Genomic DNA, 26,165 nt, shown 5'->3' on the forward strand with positions numbered 1-26,165 from the left:
TCACAGAGAAGCCTGGGGGCAGATCCTGGGTCAGCCCTGCCCTTCACAAAGAGGCCTGGGGGATCCTGGGTCAGCCCCGTGCCTCACAGAGAAGTCTGGGGGCGGATCCTGGGTCAGCCCCGTGCCTCACAGAGAAGTCTGGGGGCGGATCCTGGGTCAGCCCTGCCCTTCACAGAGAAGCCTGGGGGCGGATCCTGGGTCAGACCTGCCCTTCACAGAGAGGCCTGGTGGGCTGGGGGAGGGTGGGGGGTGGGGGCGGGGGGGATCCTGGGCCAACCCTTAACTTCACAAGAGGCCCAGGGAAGGCAGGAATTGGCCGGGGACTCACGTGCCTCCAGGGAATTCAGACCTTCAGCCAGGCCTCCAGCATGCGGGATAAGCTGTGAGCCGGAGAGCAGGCAGAGGCTGAGGGGGGCCCCATGACTCCCAGGGCCTTCACTGTCCCTTGGCCCCCAGTGGCAAAAACACGGGACCTCAGTTCAGAGATCAGAAAAGCATCTCTCGCCAGATCCCAAGAGCTAGGAAGTCCGAGACCTCTGCTAAAACCACACTCGGGAACCCTCACCCGGCCCACCTGCTGTCAGGGAAGCCTCCGAGTTCCCCCGGGCTGCTCTAACAAAGTCACACCTGGGGCTGGGGTGAGAGGGGTTCCTTACCTTAATTTCATCGGCAAAAACCCTATTTTCGAATGAGGTCACATTCACAGGTACCAGGAGTTAGAACTCGGGACGTATCTTTTTGGAGGGGGACACTACTGAGCCCAAAACAGGGGCTAAGGGCAAGGCGAAGCTAAGCGACCAGAGTGTCACTTGCACCCACACCCAGCCGGGTTGGCATCCTGGCCCAAAGCTCACAGGGCCCGTCCGCACTGCCCTGATGCCGGGGCGAAGAGGGAAGCGTTCGGCAGTGGGGCTGCAGGCCCACCTCAGTGCTCCTCGGCACGCCCGCCAGACGCCCACGAGGTTCCTCCAGCTCGCGGCAAGGCAGAAAGATCAGGACGACCTCCGGGCTCCCGGACAGTCGTGGAAAGATGCACCACGCACCCCAACCACTCCCCGGCACCCTAAAGACTCACTGGGCACGTGCTGGGGGCCCAGCAGCATCCTGAGCACAGGGGATGCCCCAGACAAGAAACCAGCAAGACCCCCGCCGGGGTGGAGGTAACAGCACCTGATCAACAGATCCTTGCGGGACAGAACTTCCCACCCTGATGCAGACTGGGAAAAAATAAAGCCAGATGGAGCGGGCTGGGGCCGATATGTCCAACAGGGCAGTCCAGGAGGGCCTCTCTGAGGAGGCGACATTCCAACTGAGGCTGAAGGAGAAGTCACAGCCTCCAGAAGCAACTGGCATGTTAAGAAAAAAAAATTTTTTTTTTTATTTTATACTTCAGCTATTCCAGAGGAATGTGCCATCTTCAGTAGTGGGGTCTCTTATTTTTCATTTAACCAACACACACGTGGGCTTTTCTCCGTGTCAAGAAGCCCAGCATAGAAATTCCCAAGGTGCACACCCTTGGTTACCCAGAAATTCCCCGTCGGGGGCGTCGGGGTGGACCTTCCCGTCCAGTCCAGCAGGCGCCAGCCACGTACCGCTCCTGAGCATCCGAAATGCGGCCAGTCCCACGGAGATGGGCCCAGCTGTAAGCTACAGGCCGGCTTTGTCCAAAAAATAAAAAGCAAAAGAATATGCATTTATCAGGGCACCTGGGTGGCTCAGTCGTTAAGCGTCTGCCTTCGGCTCGGGTCATGATCCCAGGGTCCTGGGATCGAGCCCTGCATCAGGCTACCTGCTTGGCGGGGAGCCTGCTTCTCCCTCTACCCCTCCCCCCTGCTCCTGCACGGGCTCTCTCCCATGCTTTCTCTCAGATAAATAAATAAAATCTTAAAAAAAAAAAAGGAATATACATTTATCTCGTCACTGATTGTTTTTATTTTGATCACACACTGAGTGGATATTTTGGATGTACTGGGTAAATAACACTAATTTCACCTGTTTCTTACTCCTTTTTTTATGTGGCTCTTTTTTAATGCGGCTCCTAGAAAATTTCAAATCACACACAGCACTCACATTCGGGGTCTGCGCTATCTTCTTTGAGGCAGCGCCAGTGTGGAAAGACCCGAGTGGACCCCACCTCCACCTCCCTAGCTGTGAAGCCTCCAGAAACATCTTAGTGCCTCAGCTTTCTCGTCTGTAAAATGGGAATAGTGACAGCCCCTACTTGGCAGAGCCATGGATGAGATTTAGGGTCAGTGCACAGCAAGTGCATGCAGTAGGCGCTCAATATGAGGCAGCTGTGATTATCACTGGGCTCCCACCCATCTTCAAGTATGAATTCCTGTGCTTGGCATTCAAGGCCTCACCTCATTCTCCCACACGAGTCCACTCTGGAAAGGAGGCTCAGCTCACTGCCTCCCACAGCCCTTGCCCCCATGCCCAGGATGCCCCTGACACCCAAATCCAAAACCCCACTCACCAGGTGCCACTTCCTCCAAGAAGTCTTCCGGAACTCTCTGAAACAAGCCTGCCTGATCTAATTAGGACCCCACTCATCCTGTGCACAATCACCCACCCCGTGCTAGATGCGACGCTGGAATTTAAAGACACAAAGATGAACAACATGGGGCCTCTGCCCCTGAGAAGCTGGGGGACACGCAGAGAGCCGGCAAGTCATATCAACCATCTCTGTATATGTTGTTCAGGTAACAACACACTTCTGCCTACTTCACCTCACTAAATTTGCTAAGGCTCATTTAACAGATAAAAGACACTGAGGCTTGAAGGCCAAGTGTCTCCCCAAGGTCACAGGGCGAGGGAGAGACCAGCCCACGGGTTCTGTACCCACACACCGGGCCGCATCCTCACACTGCTCCCCCATGCAGCTTCACAGAATAATCATTAACTTGACCTGGCCATTGAATTGCAAAACCGAATCCCTCCCCTGGTGATAAGAAGAAACAGGCTCCGGAGGAAACACACCTCCGAGCCGCTGAGCCAAGAGGCCACTTGGCATACATGGCCCAGTTCGGAGACAGGACCAGCCCCCGCCTACTCCAGATTGACCAGCAAGGCACTTACTACCTCCTGCATCCCCGGGCTCGGAGGCACGCCCTGCCCTGGGCTGCCCGTGAGCTCAGGGCGGACCGCAGCATGGACTGAGTCAATCTGGAATCTGGAAACACCACACCTTTGGCTACTGTTCCAACCTCTTGATTTTAAAGGTAAGACAAAAGAAAAGCTTTTTATAGGAAACCCGAGTAGTTTGCTAAGACAACGGGGTGAGTTTCTTCAGTTAGGAAGTTAAGCCATCCGTGACTCCTCAACTTCCCTCCCACCCAACACTCTTCCATCAGCATGTCTTGGCTGCTGTCTCTCCGACACGCCTGGAGTCCGTCCACTTCTCCCCAACACCACCCCGCACCCAGCACTGCTTGCTTGGACCTACACGCTAACTTCGTCACTGGTTCTCCTGCTTCTCCTCTTTCCCCTGGTCTGAGTGGACCCCACTTGCCCTCCCCCCGCCAGGATCAGAGTTATACTTTTCAAAGTTGAGTCAGCTCATGTCATTCCCCTGCTCAAACACCTCCCAAAGCTCCCTATTTACCTCAGAATAAAATCCAAGTCCCTGACAGTGATTTACAAGGCTCCCTATAACCACTGCAATCACCCCTCCCTTTATCAACCACCTCGCTCACACTGCTCCAGCCACACTGGCCTCGCTGCTCCGGAGCCCACCAGGCAAGCTTCTGCCACAGGGCCTTTGCACTGACTGCTTGCTTCTCCAGGGCAATCTTCCCTCCCACGTCTTCAGTGGTGACCCCCTCACTTCTTAAGTCTAAAGCCACCTTCTCAGTGAGACCTTCCCTGAACACTCTTCATCCCCTCAACAATATTTACTGAGTTCCCACTACATGTCAGGATCTGTTCTAAGTCTGGGGACCATTAGCAGTGAACAAAAAGGAAAAGAAGACCATCCTTTCTAAGATAGCCCTTCCGCAGTCACATTCCATCCATCACCCTGTTTTGTCCTCCTGGCATTATCAACGTCAGGAATTCCTATATATTTGTTGACAAATCCCCCTGCCTGCTGCCTGGACTGCCGTCATGATGGATGGAGCTAGAGCAGCCGCTTTGGATCATGAGGCAGCCTTGAGATCAGAAGTCACAAACAAAGGATGGTGGAGCAGAAAGATAGGACGCTAGATCCCCTGACTTCATGGAGCCACCCCACCCATCCAGGGCAGCCTAGTCGCCAGAGGAATGTCCATAAAACTCACAGTGAGATCCTCTAGCCTATACCGGAATAGCTAACACAAAAAACACTGGCAACAGCAATGCCGGCTGGAATGGGGCAACCAGCATGCTCACACACTGCACTGTGCAAGTGGAAGAGATAGTACAGTCAGTGGAAAACGTTTGACATTATCTGCTAAAGTGGAACAGACTTTTACCCCACGAGAGCGCAAGCCCACTCCTAGGGTTTTCCCCAGAGAGATGAAAACATATGTCCATCCACATACAAACGCTGTGTCCCCGAGTGCTCACAGCAGCCCCAAACTGGAAACACAGATGTCCATAGACAAGGGAAAGGATGACAGGGGTGACATTCACACAAAAGGATGCCACCCAACAGAGAACAGGAGGGGACCCTGGATGCCCTCAATGACACGATGAACCAAGCACAGAATCAACCAACAGAAGCTGGACACCTAGGAGAACGTGCTGCCGGAGTCCATTCCCGCGACGATCCGGCGAGCAGGCAAAGCTGATCTCTGGGGACAGAGGTGGGGGGGGCAGCTGTACCCAGCGTGGGCGCTGACAGGGAGGGTGGAGGACAGTCTTCTGTAGGTGATTCAGATGAGCTTGGCAAGCATGCCAACCTACATGAAAATTCTTTGACGTCTACACCCGACACTGTGTACTTCCCCATACAGATGTTAAATTCTGATTTTTTTTTTTAAAGATTTTATTTATTTTTTAGAGCGCGAGCGAGAGAGAAACAGCATGAAAGGGGAGAGGGTCAGAGGGAGAAGCAGGCTCCCCGCTGAGCCGGGAGCCCGATGTGGGACTCGATCCCAGGACCCTGGGATCATGACCTGAGCCGAAGGCAGACGCTTAACCATCTGAGCCACCCAGGCGCCCTAAATTCTGATTTTTAAAAAGAAAAAAATTAAAGCAAAAAAATGTGTAAGGCGGAGGTGAGCGCTTGTAAGATGGTAAGCACAGCCTTAGCCCACAGAAGCCCAACAAGGTGCTGGTGTCCCCCCAGATCTGATTTCTGGGAGACCAGCAAGGAGGCTGCCGGGGACCCAGGAGAGAGAGGAGAGGCATGGGGCCGTCCCTACAAGCAAAGAGGCCCCAGCCCGACGGCCACACCTGCCTCCCTGCCTCCTCCTCACCCTGCTCTTCGCACCCTCCCAGCAGGAGCCCGACAGAACTTCCTGGGCCTCAGTTTCTCATCTGTGCAAAAGAGACTAGAGACAGGACCTACCCCAAGAGCAACACCATGTTGACATAATGTGGTGACAGGCGCACGTCGCCTCTGTGTCTTCCTCCCAAAAACCCAGAACTCCAGTCTAATCCTGAGAAAAACATCAGACAAATACCAACAGAGGGACATCCTACAAAATCCCTGAACTATCCAGGTCACCAAAAACCAGGGAAAGTCTGAGAAACCGTCACAGCGCAGAGGAGCCTAAGGAGACGCTGTGACCGGATGTGGTGTGGTCTCCCGGGTGGACTTCTGGAGCAGAAAAAGGGTATTAAGTAATAAGGAAAGCCGAACAGAGTGCGGACCGTACTTAACACTAATGTGTCATTACCCGTCCACTTACCGTAACAAACAGGCCACCCTAACGAAAGGCATGAGCGGGGAAAACGGGGCGTGCGGAATGTGGAAACTCCGTATTCTCTCCCCAGTTCTCCTATACATCTAAAACTGTTCTAAAATAGAAAGTTATTTCACCACAAATCGGACCCCAGCACGAAGCTGTGGGTCAATGCCTTACCAGCTCGTATCAGAGCTCGAAGCAAAAGCAGAACTGTGTGCCCACATGTTTTTCCCAAACACTAAAGTCGTTGAAAAAAATACTGAAATGCTTACGAGTAAATATATTAAAACCCACAATATTATTTTAAGTTTAAATATTTTGCTTAAACCCAAACCAGAATTTGTTGTCATTTTATTTCTCTGGCATCAGTGGAAGCAAACTCATTGGGTCAATTTCCTGGTGCTGCTCTAACAAGTTATCAAAAACTTACGTGTCTACAACATCACAAACTTAGCCTCTTGCAATTTGAAGGTTGGATATCCAAAGTGGGTCTCACCCTGAAATGGAGCTAAAATCAAGGGGTCAGCAGGGCTGATTCCTTCTGGAGGCTCTCAGAGAGAATCCACTTCCCTGCCTGTTCCAGATTCCAGAAGCCACCGTGCCCCTTGGCACCTGGCCCGTCGCTCCAAACCCTGTCCTCATCATCACATCCTCTCTGACGTCCCTCCCTCCCTCTTCTAAGGACTCTTGTGACAATAAAAGAACAGGGCCCTCCCACTGTATCCTCCTTCCTTCTGGCTTTGAATGATGTATGGGACGGTGTGATGTCTGGCACTGTGGCAGCCATCATGAGACCATAAGGACGAGGCTAAGAAAGTCACATGTCCACCCAGATAACCCAGGATCACCTTCCGCCTCGAGACTCATGATTTCATGGCATCTGCCAAGTCCCCTTTGCCACGTGAGCTAAGAGGTTCACAGATTCCAGGATTAGGACGTAGACATCTTTGGGGGACCAATGTCCTGCTTCCCACACCTACTCAGAGATGTGGGGCTTCCTCCCACACAGCCCCCTCCACACCTGCCAACACCCCTGCACCAGGGCAGAGTGACATTTGCCACCCAGGTGCCTCTTCCTTTCTGGAACATTCTTGTCTGCAGCCAGCAGGCAAGACCCAGGCCGGACAAGGTGGACCAGATCCCGCCATGGGAGGTCCATTGTCTTCTTAAAGTAAAGCCCTATGCCTAGCATGCTCTAGCATGCCCAGTCCACACCCCCCCCCCCACCAAAGGACCCCCTCCTTGACTTGCAGCCTGAACTGCCTTAAAAGAAACCCAGGGCAGGACACTCTGGGCGGCTTCTTTCAAGTTGTGCAGTGGGGGGCCTTTGTTCTCACAAAGGAATCTGGATGACAAGCGCCTTCCGGCTGCAGACCCCCACTGCCTCCTGACTTCAGCGACCGCAAGGGCAGCCTCACTTGACAGTGACACGAGGGTGTCAGAACATCAACTGAGGCACACCCCAAAAAGAGCTCAACCAGCTACACCCCTAGCCAGGAACATCAGGGGGGCCGAGGATCCCCGGAAGGCCAGCCTCCCCTGTCCTGGGATGGCGTCAGAACCAGGAGGGTCCCGCCAAAGCCCACCTCAAAAAGCCAGCAGGTTCCCCAGGGGGAGAGATGGGGAAGAGCAGAGGTCAGAGCAACATGGGGTTCCTGGGGGTCCCAGGAAGTTCCTGGCTGGGCAGGGACCGACCCACCACTGAGCCCCAGTCCCTCACCTCCTAAAAGGGACCCAAGCACAAGGGGTGGATGGCCCAGGGGGATTTCTAAGGAGCTGAGCAACCTCATCTCTCTACCTCAAATTAGTTTGGGGGTGCTAACAGTATCACGGCAGTGTCGGGGTGTGGGGGGATTCTATTGCTTTGTGTCATTGTTTACTCTGTACCTGATCAAGCAGAGGTTCTCCAAGTGGGGTCCCTGGACCAGCAGCATCAGCATCCCCTGCAAACCTGTTAGACATGCTGGTTCTCGGGCCCCATTTCAGACTCTGGGGGTGGGGCCCAGCCATCTGTGTGTCAGCAAGCCCCCCCAGGGACTCTGCTGGTAGATAAAGTTAGAGAACCACCGTGTTAGGGACACAGAGGAAACAATGTCAAACATACGCTTCAGAGTAACTCGGGAAAGGGAAAACGGTTTGCGGGGGGACAGACAAATCTCAGGACACACGACTCGATGTCTGTGGAAGCAGGTGAGGGGCACACGGGAGTCATGACATGTTCTACTTTTACGTATGTCTGAAATGTTTTCTAAGTTTTTAAAAATTACCCAAAATATCTTAAATGCCCTCTCCCACCATCCTCCCCTCCAAAACAAAAACAAAAACCCATAGCCTGAACCCCCCAACTTCCTGAAGCCGACTGTCCACCCATGGGCCAGATTCGGCCAGTGGAAGAGTTTGGGATCAAATGGTATTCCAAAACATTTGAATCTCTTGACAATATTTTTTAAATGGCAAGATAAAGGCCGTATTTCCAGCAACTTTTGAAAACCGGGAAGATGTGCTTCACCACACGGCCCCAGGCTTCAGGAACCGAGCTGGCTGGGGGGCCTGCTCTCCGGCCACCACAGGCCCCACAGCTCCCGGTCCCTTCACACCAAGCTGTCCCGGTCACCTCTGCCGCCTGTCGGCCCTCACGGGGGCCGGAGTCTGCACGCAGCCCCTGCATCCCAGACCCTCGAGATGAGAATACAGCAGTCCCTCCTCGCTCATTCCAACCCTGCCTGAGCACCTATGATGCTCCAAGCTGGCGCTTACTTATGGGGGGAAAGTGCATGGACGGGAGCTGAGCGCCAAGTGAGAGAGCAGATCTGTCAATCTGAAAGGACTCAGATACGCCATCGGAGGAGCTCAGGGGCATCAGGCGGATCTGCAGACGTGCGCTAGGGTGCATCTGGACACCGCATACCACCGGCAGGACGGTCAATGGGTACAACCACGTTGGGAGTGCTGTCGGGCAATATCCACCAAAGCAGAACGCACACACACCCCACATCCTGCTAATCCCCTTCCTGGGTGTTGCCTGAAAGAAATGAGAACACATGGCCACACAAAGTCGTGCACACAAATGTTCCTAGAGCTTTATTCCTGGGGGCCCCGAACTGGGAACGACCCGAAGGTGAACCAGCACGCCCAGGGTGGTATACTAACCCAGCCGTGAGGAGGAAGAGCCAACGTCGAGCGGAAGTAGCCAGCCTGCGGGCGTGCCCGCTGTGTGATGCCATCCTGATCAAGGACAAACCCCGCTGAAACCAATCTACGCTGTAAGAACTCAGGGTAGTGCTTACCCCTGGGGCAGGTAGTGACTAGGGGGGAGCACAGGGGATTCTGGGCACTGCTGTTTCTTGATCTGGGTATGTTCAGCTGTGAAGAATCTGTAAGCCCAATGGTCGTAGGCTAATGTCAACGGGGATGGCAGCATTTTCTGGGGGCCAGGCCACGTGCTAAATGTTTGGCGCACACGCAGAGCGTGTTGCTGCTCACCCAAAGCCCACCTCTATCCCATCCCTCAACTAAGAGAAACTTGACTTGCTTCCAGTATTGGGTAGAAAGCCCTAAATTTCCTCCTTCAGGCTTTGAATGATGTATGGGATGGTGTGATGTCTGGCGCTGTGGCAGCCATCATAACACCATGAGGACAAGACTAAGAAAGCACCCACACACTGACCCAGTGCCCTGACATTATTGAACTGCTGAACAAATCTGGAAACACCTACCATCTCCAGTCTCTTATGAAGCACGATAACAAACATCTGTATTGTACCAGCCACTTGGAAGCAGGTTTTTATGTTGCTTGTAGCCCAAAACATCCCATCTGAAGCAATGTTTTCTTTCATTTAAACCTGACAATTAGTCTGTGAGGCAGGTACCATTATTTGTTCTGTTTTATAGATGAGGAAACTGAGGCACAATGAGATTTTTAAACCACTCACTTGCCCAAGGGTACAAACCCCGCAGAGGCAGAGGGTCACAAACCCCAGTCTGCCCCAAATCCTGTGCTCTAACCACCCTATCTTCTGTCTCAGGACAGGCTCCCCACAGGTATGGAAGAGTGAGGATCACAGATGAGTGGGGAGACCCCTGTCCCCAGGCGGATCAAGCCCAATCCTACCCTCCACCCCTCAAATCAGAGCCTCACCTGGACCCCCTAATTCCACCGCCGTGATGAAATCCGGCAGTCCACCTGTCCACACTCTTTCTGGCAGGCACAGACCACCCTAGGGCCCCACTTTTCCACGTGCGTCAGGCAGAGAATAAGCAGCCCTTCGATTCCTTCGCTCCACTCCCAATAACAAAGCGGGGTGTTTTCAAGCAAGGAAGAGTCCAGCGAACTGCAGCCCCCAGGCCAATTCTGTCCTGATGCCTGCTTCCATTCATCCCAGAAGCTAACAACAGTTTTACTTTTCTTTTTTTTTAAGATTTTTTTATTCATGAGAGAGAAAGAGAGAGCATGAGCGGGGGGAGGGGCAGAGGCAGAAGGAGAAGTAGACTCCCTGCTGAGCAGGGAGCCCGATGCGGGGGCTCAATCCCAGGACTCTGAGATCATGACCCAAACCGAAGTCAGATACCCAACCGACGGAGCCCCCCAGGTGCACCTGCTTTTACATTTCTTAATGTTGGGGGGAAAAGAATACAGGAAGAATGCTATTTCATGACACGTGAAAGTTCCATAAAATTCACATTTCAGTGCCCGTAAAGAACGTCGTCGCGCACACAGCCTCACCCTCCCGTGGGTGTATCCTCTGCACTCCAGCGGCTGACACAGGACCTGTCTGGCCTGCAGAGCCCAACATATTTACTATGTGTCCCTTTCCAGACAAAGTCCACCGGCCCCTGTCCTCGCCACCCCGGCCCCCCGCTCGGCCGCAGGGTGTCCTCTCCTTCCTCCCCGGCGGCCGTGCAGAGAGCCGGGAGGGACCCGGGACCTGCTCTGAAGAAGGCACCTCGTTGTCAACGAGCCACCAGAACTATTACTAAATGAGCCTTCCTTCGCTCGCCTTGGTCCCCGTTCAAGAATGCGCCGGGGAGCCTGCCAAGGCCTCATAAAATGGGGCAACCGTGGTTTGAGTTCGTAGGAATCAGGAGCTCAGGGCTGCCTCCTTCAAAGGCTCGCTCTTTTGCAAGAGACTCAGCATGCTGTAATCTGACCACAGCGCCGAACCCAACGCCCCCTCAGGTGAAACCCCATCATGATTTTTTTTTAAATAGCATAAAATGTACCATCTTCACTGTTTTTACGTGCACACTTCAGTGGCATCAGGCAAATTCACGTTGTTGTGCAACCGGGCTCACCATCCACCTCCAGAACTTTCTCATCTGCCCAAACGGAGACTCTGTCCCCAGGAAACCCCAGCGCCCCGGCCCCCTCCCCCGGCCCCTGGCGCCCCCATCCCGCGTCCTGTCTCTGTGACCAGGACTCCTCTGGCTGTCTCGCGGGAGTGGAATCCTGCGGTGCGTGTGCTCTCGTGGCCGGCTGCTCTCCTCACTCAGCACCGTGTCTTCTGAGCTCCTCCACGGGGGTGCAGGGGGCAGAACGGCCTTGTCTCGAAGCTGATTCACATTCCAGTGGATGGAGGGGCTCACTTTCCCCGCTCCTCTGTCCGTGGACCCCTGAGTGGCTGGAGTCACACGGCTACGAATATTGGTGTGCAGATAATCTGCTCGTGTCCCAGCTTTCAGTTTTTGGGGGGCATATGCCCAGAAGGAGAATTGCTGTGTCATATGGTAATTCTGCGTTTAATTTTCCCAGGAATCTGTGCCCGGTTTTCCGCGGAAGCCACACCATGCCACATCCCCACCAACAGTGCACAAGGGCTCCAGTTTCTCCATACACTTGCCCACGCTGGCGATTTTCCAGTTTTGGGTAGTAGCCATCCTGACGGGTGTGCGGTGGGGTCGCCGTGGTTTTCATTTGCATTCACTTGTGCATCTTTTCCGGAGAAATCTCTATTAAGTCCTTGGCCTGTTTTTTTTTTTTGCTGAGTTGTCCTACCAGGAATTTAAGGCCAGGTTTAAGGCCACATTGTCCATCTGTTCTTGATCGCCCCCCTTACCTGGTCTTTTTGTCTTGGAAGACAGCCTCACGCCCCTCAAACAGAAGTCTGAGAGCTGTCCTTGATCTCCTTCCCTCACACCCCAAGAACAGTCCATTGGCACAACCCAGTGACTCTCCCTGCAGAAGAAATCTCAAATCCATTCCTGTCTTCCAAAGGCGTCCCAACGAACTGATACCAAATCTAAACCCCTCACCACGTCCTCTAGGGCCCCAGCCTGCCTCTCCCCCTCCCCAGCCCCACTGGCCTGCTTCCTCCTCCACCACTTGGTAAGCAACTTCCTGTCTCCGGGCCTTTGCACCTGCTGTGCCCTCTGCCCGGCGAGCTGCTCCCATGCCTGACTCCTCCTCAGAAAGGCCCGCCCAACCACCCCACCAGACCCTGAGGTCAACTCACCCGCCTTGCTCCCTTCAGACGCCATTTGTGAGCGTCTCTATTTGCTTGTGCACGGGCCGTCCCTCCTGCTACGATGTCAGTAGCTGAGAGTGGATCCCGGTCACTTTGTCCACACGGCAGCCCCACACTGCTCAGGGCCCAGCACACAGCAGGTGCTCAGCAAACGTGCCAAAGGAATGAGCAACCCTCCCGATCACTCAGGAGCCCAGCACCCCTCCTTCTCACAGCACATGGCCTCCTTCTGCTCCCCCCACCCACCCTGTCTGCATCACTCCCTCAGCTGGTTCACAGCAGGGCTGCCCAGAGCCGATTCTCCACCCGCCTGTCCCATCCATCCACGGGGACTGAAATCCCCTGAGCCCTTCGGAGTGGCTAAGGAGGCAGCTGAGGATGAATGCAAAGCGTCCCCCCTGGCTGGAGGCGGGGGCCCCCTGCTAGTGCTGCTTCTACCCACCTTGCAGTCACCTGGAGCCTGCCCAGCCTCCCACGCGGCCGGTCCACTAGACCACAGGTGTGAGAGCTCCCGAAAAGTCAGAGATGCTGCAGAAATGCAAGGCTGCTTGTTAGTACGTCCAAACCCATGAAGAGGGTTCGAGAAGCCCCTCCCGACACTGTCCCCCAGGGTTGAAGGATATCTCAAGCCTCAGCTGGACTCTGTCCCAGCCCCCGGCCTTCCTTCCCTCCCCGCCAAGGACACAGGTCGCCATGACTGCTGACAGCTCCCCCACACTAACCCCCCCTCGCTGCCACAAGGGAGCCTGGAGGTCAGCGACGTCAGTCCTTGCGTCTTGTAGGAGAGAATGGTGAGGGCCAGGCTGCCCACCAAGGACAGCCTCCCCGCCCCGTGTCCCCCGCTACAGCCCCTCCTTGCCACCTCCCCGGGCCACGCTGGTCTGCCACCCTCCTGTTCCAGGTGCCCAGGACACGCCCTGCCTCGCCACCCCCACTGTCACCATCCCCAGGCTCTCGCCAGGAGCGGGCAGGGTCCAAAGCACCGTGCTCACCCAGTCCTCGGCCGTGTGGACGCTCACAGCACCTCACCTGACAGATGGGGAAACTGGGGCAGGATGCTTGCGGTGGGCTTAAGGCTTTCAGCGCCGTCAGAACCCCCAGGGGCTCCCGATGGCCCAGATTTCCTCTAAGAACTCTTCCATCACCCAGGACCCTGGACGGCCTCTGTGAACAAACTCTGAATTTACTCCAGAAACAGACTGGAAATTGATGGCGACAGGGCCGGCCTGTCGCAGCCAACACACAGCTGAGTATGCAGGGCGGGGCCTGCTCACACCCCATTTACCAACCTGTGTGTCCCTCGCAGCAACATCTGCGTGGCCAGGGCTAGGACTGTCCCCATTTTACAGATGAGGAAGCCAAGGCCAGGACAAGTGTTACTTGCCCACAGCCACACAGCTGGAGAGCATCGTCCTGCTGAGATGAGCAGACCTCAGCTCACCGAAGAACAGACCCCAACGAACTGTGTCATGAACTCCTAGAAATCTAGATTTCCATATAAATCTACCCATCTTTAAATGCTGGCTACCAATTTACTTAAATAAATTTTTTAATTGCTGTGTGGGGCCACACAAAACACCCCTCCAACCAGATCTGGGCTACATCCCTGGGAACAAAAGTGAAGAGCACAGGTATTGGTCCGGGCTGCCCTTCGGCCACCAGCTGTGTGACCTCTGGCAGTCTCTTGACCCCTCTGAGCCTCTGTGCCTCCACTTGGAAAACACGCATAATCGCACCATGGGGGCACTGTGAGGATCTGATAAGCTGTTCCCCGCGCGGCTTGGTGCCTGGCATACAGCAAGCACTCAGTCATTGCTCACTGCTGTTGTCAGCATCATCCTTCCTGTAGGGAGAGGAACGGTGCCCCCCCAAAAGACAGGTCTACCTAGAACCTTAAAGTGACCTTATTTGGAAGAAAGGTCTCCGCCGATCCAGTTAAGGATCTTAAAATGAGATTATCCTGGATCACGCGGGTGGGCCCCAAATCCAATGGCGAGTGTCCTTATAGCAGAAGAGAAGATTCAAAGAAGGGTCATGTGGAAAGGAAGGCAAAGATTGGAGGGATGTGGCCTCCAGCTAAGGGCCACCTGGAGCCCCCAGAAGAGCAAGGCTTCCCCAGAGCCTCTGCAGGGAGCGCGGCCCTGCCAACACCTTGATTTCAGACTTCTGGTCTCCAGAGCTGTGACAGGGTGGATTTCCACTGCTTTGAACCACCAAGTCTGTGACAGTTTGCTACGGTAGCCCCAGGCAACCCAAGAAAGTTCCGGAAGACACACAGGTGTTTCCAGCAAGAAGCCTTTTCTAACATGGATCCCAACCTGTGGCTTCCTGGGTCACGTCCGCAAGGCTCTGGCAGGAACTAGGGAACCACAGTTCTGCCTTCGCAACGTTCTGTTTCCCAAGCCCATAGGGTGGAGGGAAGGCCTCCGGCCGGGCCCCTTCGAGGTAACAGACGTGCCAGAGCAGGGATCTCCAAGATCCACCCCCAGGTGCCAAACCCAAAGCGGAGAAAGGCACGCAGGGCATGCGCCGTGTGTGCCTGGGAAGGAAGCATGTACCGGTCCCTGTGGACACACACACTGTTTTCAGGAAGGGACTAGTAAACCAAGTCACTAGGCAGCCCCCCTGGAGCCGGGACCCATCGTCAGGGTAGGGAGCGGTGACTTTTCATGCTGTGCCTTCTTCTGAGCTTCTACTAGTTTTTTGCATGCTTTCAATTTTCAAAAATCATGCCCTTGTTTTTCTTTCTTTATCTCATTTCTGATGTCAGCAGGGGCTTTCTGGGCACGCGCTGGCCCTGCGAGCACGTCCAGTCCCACTGTCATGAGAAACAGGACCAGCTGAGGCCGTGTGAGCTGAGGAAACCAGCCCCACTGCACAGGTCCAGGGTGGCTTCCAGAAGAAAACCGAGTTCCCAGAGAACCCAAGAACTTGGAGCTGTATCTGAACCTGGAAATCTGCAGGTCCGAGGATCGGGCACACACCAAGTTAGGGTGGGTTGAATAGTGTCCCCCAGAATTCCTGTCCAGCTGGGACCTCGGAATGTGACCCTATTTGGAAACAGCATCTTTGTAGAGGGAATCAAGTTATGGATCTGGAGATGAGTTAATCCTAAATCCAGTGACAGATGTCCATATAAGAAGAGGGGAGGACACAGAGACACACAGAGGGGATGGCCACGTGAGAACAGAGACCCTGGGAAATTAGTACACGCATACCCAGTTGCACCCCATTATTAGCAGGCGGGGACGCCCAAGTCACTTTGGGACAGCAGGAAGGGGACGGGGGGTGGGTCAGTCACATTCTCTCCCAGTCCTGGACACACGCTGGCCTCCTGCTCCGAGCGCTCTCCGGAGAGCCTCACGTCCTCTGCCACTCCAGGCTTGGCTGACCTCCGCCATCGGGAGCCTGAGACTTCTGATTAAACCAAGCCCGAGGCCTGGAGTCTACCCCCACTTTGTGTGACCCCCAACAGGCCCCTCAAACTCTGAGCCTGGGACCCTGCACCCCCACTGACATACAAAAGAAAAATAGCTCAAACTCAGAAATGCACATCAAAACCGCACCCATCGCCACCAGCGAGGCTCGGGAAGGCCTGAAGGTCTCGGGCGCCGGCGTGGATACGGGAGCAATGGTTAGTGAGGAGGCTCCCTGCACGCCACGACCCAGCCCTCCACCCCCAGCACGTCCCGACCAAGTCCCCGAGAACTGGAAGGTGGGGGGCCGGAGCCCACAGTACGGACAAGCAGCGACGCGGGCAGGCCTGGAGGAGCGGCGCACGACTCCGGAAAAGGAGACCCGAGTCCTGAGCCCGGAGCCAGGGGGAGCCATCCCCACGGTGACCCAACGCGAGGCGCGCCTGGGGGCCGCCGGGCCGCACCCCGCCCAAAGCAGCTGACACCTCGAGCCTGCGGGGCGAGTGCGCTTGTCCCCGTTTACTGGAGCCTCACAAAGCCCAGAGACGGGAGGAACTTGCCGTGAGTCACACAGCAAGCGGGACGCAGAGCCAGGAGCGGGGAGCCGGCGCCTCCTGCCTGGATCCAGAACCTCCGTTCCGGGTGCAGAGTCCCAGCGCGACGCGGGATCGTACGCGTGTGCCCACGCGTGCCCACACTCTTGCACACGCACTTGTGCGCACAGGCCCACAGAGGCACGCGGACACCCACGCTCTCCACAGCTCTACCCACAGTGGATACCTGCCACAAGGCGATGGACCTCGAAAACGGTGCCGAGGGGAAGCCGCCAGACACGAGAGGACGCAGACCGTAAGACCCCATTCGTGCGAAGCGTCTCGAGAGGCAAGTGCACAGACACGGAGAGCAGACCGCCAGTCAGCGGGCGCCGGGGGGCTGGAAGGCAGGGGGGGAGTGGCCGCTAAGGGGGAGCAGGTTTCGCTGTGGGGGCACGGGACTGTGAAGGCACGAAAGGCCACTGAACTGATCACTTTAAAATAACTAATTGTACATTATGTGCGTTTCATCTCCATAAATTATTACATAAAAAACTTAATGAGGGGCGTGAGCGCTGGCGCAACCACTCTGGGAATGAGGCTGACACGTCCGGGCAGAGCCGGAGATGCACACACGGGGACCAGCGGCCCTACCCTGGCTGTGGGCCCCCGGGGAACGCGGGCGTGTACACCCCCAGCCATCGTGAATGGGAGACACCCAGACGGCCTCATGGAATACTGCACAATCGTGAAAAGCGGGTGTGGCTTCTTGCAACCCCAAGGCCGGATCTCACAGACATAATGAGAAGCGAAAACAGACCAGAGAATATCTACGTGGGTCCCGGTCCGTCTGGGCTGAGCTGCCGGAACAAAGTACCACAGAGTGGCTTAGTCCCAGCAAACATTTATTTCTTACAATGGGTGCCAGAGTGGTCGGGGGAGAGCCCTCCTTCTGCTGGCAGGCTTCTCAGTGTGCCCTCGATGGGCACCCCCTGGGGTCTCTTTTATTTTTTTTATTTTTTTATTTTTTTAAAGATTTTATTTATTTATTTGACAGAGAGATTGACAGCAAGAGAGGGAACACAAGCAGGGGGTAGTGGGAGAGGGAGAAGCAGGCTTCCTGCTGAGCGGGGAGCCTGATGCGGGGCTTGATCCCAGGATCCTGGGACCATGACCTGAGCCGAAGACAGACGCTTAACGACTGAGCCACCCAGGCGTCCCTGGGGTCTCTTTTATAAGGGACACTAATCCCACTAAACCCTTCTCACGTGTCCTCAACCTGAAAGTCCCAGTCCAAAGCCTCATCTAGATATCGACATCGGGTACGAGCAAGGCCCCAGCCTGGAGCATGTGAGATCGAAAATGTTACAGGCTTCTGGAATACCACAGTGGGACCGACCCAGGTTTGACACTCCCTTCCCAAAAGGAGAAACAAGGGAGAACGTGTCCAAGGGGAGCCCAAAACCCAATGGGGCAAACCACACTAAACCCCAGGGCTGGAAAATAATCCCCCCGATGGCCTCTGAATCATTCCTGGGGTCCTGCCCTTGTCTTGAAGAACAGCACACAGGTGGCCGAACGGTCCCACGGTCCATCCCATAAAATCTAGTATTTCTAGCCACCTTCCCTCAACTCCTTCCCTGTCCCTCCTCTTCGGTTCCAGCTTGCTGTCTTCCTACAGAGGTGAATGAAGTCTGGCTCACACCCACGTGGATCCCTTTATCAAACGGTCATCAGCCACACCCTTGGCCTTCTCTTCTGAACAGGCTTCCTCGTTGTCTCCACGGTGGATAGGCTGAGAGGTTTCCAATGTTTCAGTTCTGCCTCCCTCTGATGAACAGTCTGTAGGTCGCCTCTCTCCATTGGCATGTTACTATGAGCACAGGAAGAAGCCAAGCCACACCTTCCATCCTGGGCTCAGGTGTCCAATTTCATCACCTGCAAGCTCCACCTGCCATAAAACCCCGGATCGCAAACACAGTTCGGGCACGTTCTCTCAAGGATGGCCTCTCCTCCGGTTTCCAAGCAGGTCATGTCTGCAGGCCACCACACTCTGCTCCCGACCACCAGGGTGTTCTCTAAGAAGACGGGGGCTGTCACCAGCCCCCCTCTCCTCCTTCTGAGCCCTCGCCAGGATTTATTTTAATGGTCCACTCGGGGCAATGTGGGCTCCTTCCAGCTTGCACCCCACACTCTCCCAGCCTCTGCCCATGACCCAGGTGCAAAGCCGCTTCCCCAGGTGTAGGTGTGGTTAAAGCAGCACCCCACTCCAGGGACCAATTCCTGTTCTAGTCCATCAGGGCTGTGAGATCAAAATGCCATCAATAAGATAAGGCGGCTTATAAACAATAGGCCTTTATTTCTCACTGTCTGGAGGCTGGAAGTCTGAGATCAAGGTGCCAGCAGGGTCAGGTGAGAGCTCTCTTCTGGGTCGTCGTAGGCTTTCTGCTGTGTCCTCACATGGCGAAAAGGAACTCTCTGGGGACTCTTTGAAAAGGGCACTCATGGGAGGGCGCCTGGGTGGCTCAGTCAGTTGAGCCTCCGAATCGTGATTTCAGCTCAGGTCATGATCTCAGGGTCGTGGGATAGAGCCCCATGACGGGCTCTGCACTCCACACAGTCTGCTTGTCTCTCTCTCTCTCTCTCTCTCTCTCTCTCACAAATAAATAAATAAATAAAATAAAATCTTAAATAAATAAGAGGGCTCGAATGCTTTTATAAGGGCCCCACCCTCCTGACCCAGTCACCTCCCAAAGTCCCCGCCTCCTCATACCATCACCCTGGGCATTCAGTTTGCCAATAGATGAATTCTGGGAAAACGGACATTCAGACCACAGCAGTATGACTGCATCGGGGCATCGGGGACGCAGACGGGGGGACGCAACAGGAAGCCAAGCAAGCTGGGAATGAGCCTTGTCTCCTCTGCGGGGGCTTCTGCCTGCAGAAGCACGGGGTCCTGCTTTTCTTCTGGGGGGCGATCACACAGGTGTTCGTGTGAGGTCTCTACTTCACCGCCGTGTCTTAGGCACTTCCCTTGAAGCGCATCCTATTTCATCCCAGAGAGAAATTAAAGACTCCCGAGTTGCAACAAGGAAGCAGGAAGCTGCAGTGGGTGGAACCCAGGAAGCCTGGGAACAGGCGGTTGAAGAGAGTCCCGGGGCTGGAGAGTCACTGGCTGCTGCCAAGGGATTCGGGCTGCAGTGGGCTCGGGGCCGAGGAGGGCCAGCATGACCTCCACAGCCGGCCCAGAGGCCAGAAGGGGCCAGGCTGATGCTGCAGGACTCAGAGGGATGGGCGGGAGGCCCCAGAACAGAGGGGAGCCCCCACCCGCCGCTTGGGTGTCCCAGGGCCGCCCCCCCACCTCGGCTCTCCAGCCCAGAGGAGGAGGCGGGTGTCTGGCCCAGCCTAGCCCACAGGCAGTCATGCTTTGGCGGGGAAGGGAAGGGAGAATCCAGCCCCGCAGAGACGGCTGGAAGGATCCTCGGGCCTTGGTTGGCACCTCACATGAGGGTGAGGAATCAGAGTGAGGAGAACAGGATGCAGGCGGAGGAAGGATCAGGAGGAAGGATCAAGAAGGGCAAGGCCAGAAGGAATCACTGGCTCTTGCAGTCCCGGGGTGGGGGTGTGTGTGTGCAAACCCTCCCTGGGGTCCCGGCCTGCCGCGGGTGGGGCTGCCAAGCTGGGGGGAGTCCAGACTACCCACTCCAATTGAGCCACAAGAGCTCTACTCCCAACCGATTCACACAAGGAGGCTTTTGTGTAGGAATCTGTTAGAAGAAAATGTGCACTCACGAGGAAACAATGGGACAGATCCAAATCAAGGGGCAGCCTGCCAAGAAAACTGGCCCAGTCCCCTCGCAAACAGTCAGTGCCGCTGGGCAGAGGGCTCCCACCAGTCCCCCACACGGTTCTGGCAATTTCTCCAAACTAAAATTTTTCAAACTAGAAACCTCAGGTGGGAAAAGAACGCAGGGGTTGCTGCCCAGTTGTTTTATGGAGCCGAATGGTCCCTTGTGGGAACGGCTGGGACATCCACACGGTGGAGCTTTCCCAGGCCTTCGGACAGACTAGTGAGAGCCACCCAGGTGAGCCGGGAAGACTTAGAGAAGAGAGCGACAATGCAGTGAGAACAGCAAGACGCAGGAAAGGGGGCCCAGTACGGTCCCACTTGGGGGAAACTGAGGCAGGCCAATCCTTCTATCTGCACGTGTCCATAAGGCTAAGACAATGGCAAGAGCAAACACTTACATGACACTTGCTGAGCTGTTATCCTAAGTGGTTTACGTATGCCAACTCCTCCACGTTTTAAGAGCCCTAGAGAGGACATTCCATTTTACAGAGCAAGGAGTAAGGCAAAGAGTGGTTAAGTCACCGGCCCAAAGGCACACAGCTGGCAAGTGGCAGAGTCAGGATCTGAACCCGGACTGTCTGGCTCCAAAGCCCATGCTCTTGGGTCCACCTAATCTCCTGGATACCAAAACCCTGGCCAAGGGCTGGAGAGAACCCTGGGGATTCGAGAACTCACGACTGATCTTGACGGCGACATGCTGCACCCCCTCATTCAGTACGACCTTCCAGCGCCCGACATCCCACTGTGCCCCACGCCTGTCTCCCAGATGGAAGGCGACCATGTAGGCACTCAGGGCACTCCGTCAGGGATGTTCCCAGGGGCCCCGAAGGCCTGGCTCTCTAGGCAGGCCCCTTCCACACACACCTCCGCACTGTCCTAGCTTAAAAAGGAAATGTCCCAAGGTTTGGGGCAAGACCCAGCAAGCTGGGAGTCATTCCTCCAGGGACTCCGGCTTATAGGTGTGCTGAGCCACATTGCAGAATACACCTGCTGGCTCCAAGGATTCCAGATCAGTTCTCCCCTCGGTACCTGGGCAGACTGTGATGAAGGCCACAGGGTCTCCAGCTCGTCCCTCCCTCCCTCCCCTCCCCTCCAGCACATACCCAGGGGAGCCTCCCACCGGGGGCAGACAAAGCCTGAACTCTGGCACACTCCAGCTCTGACATCTTTCCCAGTTTATTAAAAAACACCTCCTCCCAATCCTGCCGCCAGGAGATGGGGCAGACAGGGACAGAGGACACTAGTTAATGACTTGCTCTTGCAACTGTTCAGCCTCTTCCAAGCCCTGCTCCCCCGGCCCATCTGGCCTCCAACCAGCACCCCACTTTCTCTACTCACCTGGGACAATCTGCCCTTCCAGCACTCACTGCTAATTTGCTCTGGGGCCTCATGTAAATCCCTGCTCCCTCTGGGTTTTGTTTTCCCCAAAGGAAAAATTAAAAAAGGGACTGAGGAAAACCCAAGTTCCAGATCTAACAATCTGAGAGATTGTGAAACCTTCCCTGATAAAAACAATTAGCTCAGGGGCGCCTGGGTGGCTCAGTCATTAAGCGTCTGCCTTCGGCTCAGGTCATGATCCCAGGGTCCTGGGATCGAGCCCCGCATCGGGCTCCTTGCTCCGCGGGAAGCCTGCTTCTCCCTCTCCCATTCCCCCTGCTTGTGTTCCCTCTCTCGCTGTGTCTCTCTCTGTCAAATAAATAAATAAAATCTTTAAAAAAAAAAACAAAAAACAACAACAAAAAAAACAATTAGCTCAAAGCTACCACCTCCTCAAGAGATCTTCGATGAAGCCAAACAAAATAATCTCTAATATTGGAATTGCCAGAGTCACTGAGGCAATGAGATGAAGAGAGGAAGCTCTTCTGGGGCAAAGGGCCCTTCAACCATTTTTGCTGCCTGTCACCTTTTCCTCTTTCTGCTAACACCCTCATTCCCCCTACCCCCTACCCCATCTCCTTCTCATTTAGGGCACCACCCCACCCACCTAACTGCCTGTGGTTTGGGAAAAAGGAAACTCCTTCCCCAGCTCCAGGGATGGGCATGTGATCCAAGCCTGACCAATCACAGCAGTCCATTTCTCAAGCCGCGGTGATTGGCTCAGGGAGGAACATGTAACACAAGCCCAGCCAATCAGAGCCAATGAACATTCACAGCACAACTTTTCCCAGCCACTAGGAAAATTCTCCAATTACCCTTAAAGGTCCCTCCACAAGGTTTCCTTTGGAGACCTCTGGGGAACTTCAAAGCAACCAGTCTCTCCCCCACATAGTGCAGATGACCATTTGTTTTCTGAGCCCCAGACAGAGATACCAGTGAGTGGTATGGAAGTATACATACCCAAAAAATGAATCTTTAATTCTAGGATTGCATTCAGGACCCACAGGAAGAAGAGCAGGGCCACGAGAAATCCTCCCCCTCCCAACCACCACCACCACTCTCCAGGCTGACGGGGACCCAGGCGACAGGTGGTTCACTGGGTGCAGGTGCAGGGAAATGATTTTACATGGGTGAGTCACCTCCACAACCCTTACAGAGTAAAACCATCAGCAGAATGGACCGCAGTCTCCCCCACCAGCCTCACTAAGTCTCTGCTGGTGGAGACAAGAGATGGCACAGAAGCGACTCCACTTTAATGCTGAACCTCGGCCTAAATGCAGCAGGAAGGGAAACACACCCCTCCCCCATGCAAGCGGCCTGCCGGCTGGGGCCCCATACCCGCTGTGAGGATCCCTGCTCCCTCCATGAGGCAGAAGGAAGGGACTCCAGACCAGCCTCCATGCCTCCCCTGGGCCCCCGGCCAGGACAGGCACTGTTTCTTTACCCACGACTTACAGACGGCCCTGATGACATCTTTGTAAGTCATGTCGGGACGGCAAAGGGGTCCAGCAAAAGACATCAACGCCTAGCTGAGGGACACACCCGGTCCCTGGGAGGGAGTAACATGGGGTGGTTATAACACAGATGGGGTAGACAGCGGGAGTGGGGTTCAGGGGGAGGGTTGGTGGTCAGGGGGTATCTTCTTCAAGAGGTCACATTAGAACTAAAACATAAAAGAGGAACCAAGCATAAGAGCCAGAGGGGGAAAAGCCTTCTGCGGGGCAGGAACAGCACATGCAAAGGCCCTGGGGTGGGAAAGAACACCGGTGCACTGCAGGAAAAGGAAGGCCTGTGGGGCAGGAACAGGGTAAGAGCTCTGAGAATGGAAGCAGGCAGGGGCCCGTGAAGAAGGGACTTACAGGCTGTGGGGGCAGGCAGGCTTCCTACCTCATGCAAGAAGTTTTTCATCAGGGCAGTGAAATGATCCAACTTGCATTTTCTAAAGAGCATTCCGGCTGCGGCAGAGAGAACTGACAGAAAGAAGGGTGGCAGGAGGGCGCAGGAACACACAGCATGGTGAGGAAGCTGGAAGGAGGTCCGCGATGGGGGCCTACGCAGGGGAGGGAAGACAGCCCCTCGTCCCTGCACAGGACCACAACCTGTCACTAGTCACAAACCTCCCCATGAAGCCACCCTTGTCTTCTAAACATCCATTCAATAAATATTTGACAACTCACGATTATGTGCTAGGCATCACTCCAGGTGCTTGGGACACAGCAACAAACAAAACCAAGGTCCCTGCCCTCATGGGCCCCACATCCTCACAGGGAGAAAGAGACAACAAACAATAAACATGATGCACAGGCGTATTACGTAGTATCTCACAGGGTGACGGGGCTCCCGAAGAAACAGCAGGGTAAGGAGGGGTCGGAGCCCAGGGGGAATGGGGAGGGGGCTGGCAAATTCAAACAAGGGAGGTCAGGGCAGGCCTCCAAGAGCACCTGAGATCTGAACCAAGCCCTAAAGAAGCGGGGAGAGCATGTCACGCACACCAGGGGAGAGCTGCAGGCAGAGGGAAGAGCTAAGCTGGAGTGTGCCGGCATGTCTCAGGAACGGCCAGAAGGCTGGTGTGCAAGGTCAAGGTGAAGGGGAGGGCAGACAGGGGTGAGGGGCAGATGCTGCAAGCCTCCAGAGCCAACACAGGATGCAGCTTTGACTCCGAGGAGGGGCTGGGGCAGGCCCACTGCGGGGGTTTTGAACAGAGGAGGATGGTGATCTGACCGCAAACGTCACAGGTTCCCTTTGGCTGCTGCGTGGAGAAAACCCAGCCAGGGAGCCAAGGTGGACGCAGGGAGGCCCTCAGGAAGCCAGGTAAGAGCTGGTGGCCCCGTGGACCCGGGTGGTAGCCACAGGTGTGGCAGGAAGCGGTAGGATTCTGGATATACTGTGAAGAGGGAGCCATAAACATCCTGATGGTCCAGTGTGGGAAGTTGAGAGAGAGACGAGAACCAAGGCTGGGTCCAAGCCTTTCCACCTGGGCAGCTAGAGGCCAGAGACAGGAATACGGCCAGAGGGAACGGGGTCCGGGGGTGGCGAGAGGAGTGGGGCATGGGCCAGGGTCGTGCAAGCAGCCTTCCACTACCCCAACTGAGATACGGAGCTGGCCCCTGGACGCCGGAGGCTGGAATTCAGGAGAAAGGTCTGGGCCTGGGACATCAATTTGGGAGTAGCCGGGACAAAGATGCTGCTTACTGCTAGACGCTGGCTGAGCTCACCCAGGGAATGCGTGACCCAGAAAGGATGTCCGAGGCCTGAGCCCCGGGACTCGCCAACAGGCAAGGGGTCAGGGAAATAAGGAGGCACCAAGACAGGAGACAAAGAGCAGGCAGCCAGGGAGGTAGGAGGAAAACCAAGAGAACAGACATTTAAAGTGTCTCAAGAGTCCTTCTAGGAGCTTCCAGAAAAGGTGGAAGGAACTTCACCCAAAATGCCAGGAAGCAAACAAGGGTCAGGCCACTCCCGTTCCTTCCCCATCCCCAGCATGAGGCTGTCGGTGAACAGGAAGACACGGTGCGGTGGGGGGAGGGAGAAGGAGGCAAGAAACCGACAGCCAGGGCCTCGGGCCCCCAGGGTCCTGGACCTCTGGGTTCTGGGAAGTTCTGGGCAGACCAAGCAGCTTCAAATCAGGATCAGAATCACCCCGGATGCCCTGCGATCGCAGCTGCTGAGCACTATAAAGCTCCAGAGCCAAGAATGGACTGTTTTGTGTTGTTTTGTGTCTCTTTGCATTTCTGCTCCTGCCAGTCACTCCCAGGGCCAGTGGAGGCCAAGGTCACTTTTGACAAGGGGGAGGGAAATGAGGTACATAAAAGAACATCTCCTTTTGTTTTTTTATTTCTGGCCGAGGCGCACAATCGAATTCTCTGCACAGTAAATGTGTTTATGGGGCCGAGGTTACTAGATCTTTCTTCGTGGAGAAGGGCAGGGGCCCATCGCTCCTCCACCAAGTCCTCTGGCTCTCCGCTCGCGAACCAGGAGTCTGTCTGCATCACCTCGTGGCGGAAACCAGCCCTGGGGGGTGTGGGGTGGCTGATGAGCCAGGGACCTCTCTGCTGCCGACCAAGGACACGGGATCACCCTTCTGGGCGCCAGCGACCAGCACGGCCCGCAGATGACGAAGGAGCACACGGGCCTGTGCCGGGTCCCGCTGCAGCCAGGCTGTGCCCACGGGAAACTTCACCGAGTGTTTGACACCAGTGCGTGACTTACTTCTGTGTCATTTGCTGCTAGAGGAAGGCCGGCACAAGGTGATTCCAGGTAATTGAGCTTAACCGAGTTCGAGCTAATCCAGTTGAATCACTGAGCGGCGGCGCGGCAAGTATTAGTCATTCCAGGAGGGGACCGGGGACGCTTCATGGAACGGGAAGGGCCGGGCACACGGAATACACCCCTGGTGCCAGGCCAGCAAAGGCCAGATGGTGACGGGGCGCGTCGCGTACACACGCACCCGACACGCACGGGCACGCGCTAGCACGGGTGCACACGCATGCCCACAGACGTGACCACGCACACCGTGTGTGCCCACACGTGGGCATACATCACTTGCGCGTGTGAGCGCACACGTAGACACATGCGTGCCAACACACGAGGACCACACGTACCATGCCACGTGCCGGCACATGCCCACGTGGATGCCAACACAGGGGCCCCGAGCCCCGTTAACACACATCGGCGCGCGTGCGCACGCGCTTCGGCGC

At 55.5% G+C, this 26,165-nt stretch overlaps 1 protein-coding gene and 1 long non-coding RNA gene across 4 annotated transcripts in view; both read right to left on the reverse strand.

The window, feature by feature from the left end:
* Window positions 1-26,165, reverse strand: part of SCARB1 (scavenger receptor class B member 1) — a 72,721-nt gene that overhangs the window by 38,344 nt on the left and 8,212 nt on the right. The gene's annotated exons all lie outside the window — the stretch shown is intronic.
* LOC145716876 (uncharacterized) lies at window positions 5,287-26,165 on the reverse strand. The gene is made up of 2 exons (XR_014139831.1): window positions 12,735-26,165; window positions 5,287-12,407 (listed from the first exon to the last, which is right to left on the reverse strand). It is a non-coding gene; the product is annotated as an uncharacterized LOC145716876 (long non-coding RNA).

The sequence above is a fragment of the Leptonychotes weddellii genome, chromosome 13 (assembly GCF_054177405.1).
Source record: "Leptonychotes weddellii isolate Sample4059 chromosome 13, ASM5417740v2, whole genome shotgun sequence".
In the NCBI taxonomy this organism is placed as follows: Eukaryota; Metazoa; Chordata; class Mammalia; order Carnivora; family Phocidae; genus Leptonychotes; species Leptonychotes weddellii.